Source organism: Tupaia chinensis, unplaced genomic scaffold, assembly GCF_000334495.1.
Source record: "Tupaia chinensis unplaced genomic scaffold, TupChi_1.0 Scaffold000610_1, whole genome shotgun sequence".
In the NCBI taxonomy this organism is placed as follows: domain Eukaryota; kingdom Metazoa; phylum Chordata; class Mammalia; order Scandentia; family Tupaiidae; genus Tupaia; species Tupaia belangeri.
The window spans coordinates 2,997,172-3,000,904 of NW_006160129.1; positions in this window are offsets into that span (position 1 = coordinate 2,997,172).

Below are 3,733 nucleotides of genomic sequence, written 5' to 3' on the forward strand. Positions count from 1 at the left end.
AAGAAGAAAAAAAAAAAAAAAAAAAAAAAAAAAAAAGCAAAACGTACAAGACATAAGAAGTGGAAAATTGTTTGTTGATAACATGTGTGTTGATGTGCTTGATTGAGTCAACAGTGTATTTTGGGTGGAAAATTCATTTTGTATACTGTAATGATGTATAGCATATCAATGTTAAAAAAAAGAAAAATTAATTAATAAAAAAAAAAACTCTATTCAAAGAAAGGAAAGTGACTCAAGATTACATAGCAAGTGACTGAGTCAGGTTAAGAACCCACACTTTCTTTGTGGGGACACGTTTAAGAGAGAGAGTCTGAGGTGTGGGGACATGTGCTGAGCAAACACCACATGCTTCCACATAAAATGCTTCTCTTTATTAATTGAGGTGCTGTAGAAAAGGCAAGATTCTCTTTGACTTTCTAACCCCACAGTTGAAGGGAATCAACTTTAAGAAAGCATTTCTCCAAACATATGGGGAACCTTGAGACTATTTCTACTCTTTGACTCAGTTGTTCCTTCTACAGGAATCTAAAAGCAATGTTATTTTTAGGTGAAAAAGAAAGAAAAAAGAAAGGAAGAAAGAAAACCACCTAATAGTGAATGATGAACTGGTTAATTAAGCTGTGCATGATCTATAACTGAATAGTACAGCTGCATTAATATTCATTTTAAGGTACTTTCAGAAAACATTAAATGACCTGTGAAAATTAACATAATATATATGTTTTCATTTTAAAAATTCAGTGTTATTGAGGTGTAATTTATTGATATATACAAAATAATTTGCCTACTTTATATAGGATGAATCTTTATTATTTTATTTTTTAGAGAGACTTTGGCTATAGGGTGTGTGTGCTTGCCAGAGAGACAGAGAGAGACAGAGAGACAGAAAGTGAGATGGGAGGATGGCCATGTCCCAATCCCTTCTCCTCCATCCTCCTTTCATTGTCCTGGGTATACACACACATGTGCCCTGTGTAAGTTTCAAGTCACTGGGTCTAGGACTTGCACCGCTATTGACTACATGGGAGCCCAGTGACATAACCATTATGCCATCTGCTGGTCCTGAGCCTTTATTTTATTTTTAAAAATTAATTATTTTTCCTAGAGAGATTTTTTGCTATAGGGTGTGTGTGCTCACTGGAGAGACAGACAGAAAGCAAGAAATCACCTCCCGGGGGGATGGCATGCTGCTATCCCTTCTCTATTCTCCTCTTTGGATTTTGGGCATGCACGCACATGTGTCTGGTGTGAGTTTTAAGCTGCCAGGTCCAGGATTCGAATTGTGGTTGATTATATGGGAGTCCAGCGAGTCTTTATTTTTAAAAATAAACTACAGTAAGGATTAATTTACAGATAATAAAACTTAACATGTAATGAGTTTGGAAAGATGGACACAACCACATAACCACCACCACAGTCTTGGCACAGGACATTTGCACCCTTCTCTGGCATTCCCTCATGGCTCTTGGCACTCAGTTGTTTTCCCCACATCCAGGCCCGGGTAACCACTATCCACTTTCTGTCATGACAGATCCAATTTCCCTTTTCCAGAATTTCATTTCAATGGAACAATGTAGTGTTTTCTTCTGTGTGCAGCTTCTTTTGTTGAGCATAATGGCTTTGGAGTTCATCTCTGTTCTTGCCCATATTAATTGTCCCTTTTTACCACTACCTAGTGTTCTGTTGAAGAAATATATCAAATGTGTTTATTTTCCTGTTGATGGACATTTGTGTTGTTTCTGGCTTTCGGTTAAATGACTAAAGCTGCTCTATACATTTGTATATAGGTTTTTGTGTAGACGTATGGGTCCATTTCTCTTGGGTAAATACCTAGGAGTGAGATCATGAAGTTCTATGGTAGGTATATGCTTAACTCTTTAAGAAACTGCCAAGTTATTTTCCAAAGTGTCTACATGATTTTTATAATCCTGTTCTATATTAGTATTACTTCATATCCATACTAGTATTTTGAATTTTCATGTTTTTTAATCCATTTATTTAATATTAGCCATAATATCATTATGGATTAACCATTTTAATAGAGTTGTCGTAGTATCTCATTAAGGTTTTTTTTTAGACAGTTTTATTGACATGTTATTTACATACCATAGAGTTCACCTGTTTTGAGTATGTAGTTCAAAAGTTGTGCAATCATCAATTACTCAAATTTCAGAATATATTTATTCCACACACAAAACAATCTTGTACTGGGTCAGCAGGCAGCATGGTGGTTAAGATATCTGGATCCCACATGGCTGACTGTGAGATTCGAGTCTCAGATCTAGCAGCTTGAAAATCACACTGGGCCGTGTGCGTGCATGCCCAAAATCCCAGGAGGAAAATAGAGAAGGGTTTGTGGCATGGCTATTCTCTTTGGGGAGGGGGGGGGTGATAGATATCTCACTTTGTCTCTCAACTATCCCTCTCTGTCTCTCTCTAGCAAGTGCACATGTCCTGTGGCAAAAACTTTAAAAAATACGTGTGTATATGTATCTATATCTGTATATGTATATATGTATATCATTGTATATAGTATGCATATGGATATATCACATATGCATCACAGATATGCATATATACATATTCTTTACATATATAAATAACTATCGTGAGTGCATGTGTATGTATATATGTTGAAAAAAGACTAGAAGGAAATAAATTAAACACATGCTTTAGTTGTCTCTTGCTGGTAGCATTTATATATAGCTTTACTTTCTCTTCTCTATTGTTTGGAACTTCAGAATTCCCCTTAGTGAGTACATACCACCTTTGTAATTAAAAAAAAATGTTATTTATATGAAAAAAGAAGACATTTCTTCAGGGTACCTCTATTGAGGAGGGCGGCATCGCCCCATCCAGGATCACTCTGTATCTGTGGTCTGATTTCCTTTGGGAAGAGGGTCTGTAAAATCTGATTCTTCTGGGTTTCTGCAGTGACTTGGCAGCATAAACTTGCTGTTTGCAATATTTACGTGAACTGCCTGGAGGAGTCCTGTAAACTACTCTAGGAGTTAGTTTCTGTGTTGACAGACTGTTGAATGCTTAGAAAATGTGCTCTGGAAAGCAAATCCATATGGGAGCTGATTCAAGGGGTACGTAGTGTCTTGCAATATATCAACAGAAGTGAAGAGAGGTTGCCATGTGCTGGGATCTCATTTTCCTAGTTTGAGACTTGTTCGTGGCCATGAATGTAGGTATATGTGTGCATGCACATTTGTACAAATATATAATGTATAGTTTTACACTGTAAGTTACTGTGGGTTTGGAGGAGTAAGTATGTTGACCCTCTGATTCTAGTTCGATGACCATGGTGAAGTTTGATTTAGGATAAATCAAATTTCCATTGCTTTAGTTACATTCTCTCCTTGATTCATGGAGAAAACAATAAACTTTATCTCAGTACAGGCCTTTGCAAATAAATTGAATCGTAGCTGTGCTTCAAGCAAAAATATGTTTTGCTTGGAATTTGCATGTGGTCTCACATCTCAAGGGTCATTTTTCTGGGGCAAAACTGAGTTGATAGTAACTATTTTTCAGAAAAAGAAAAAGACTGGGACCAGCAGTTAGCGTAATGGCTATGTTGTTGGACTCCCACGTAGTTGACAACAGTTCAAGTCCCAGACCTGGTGGCTTAAAACTCACTCCAGATGTGTGTGTGTGCATGCCCATATCCTGAGAGGAGAATGGAGGAGAAGGGATTGTGGCGTGGCCATCCCCCCCGGGGGTGATTTCT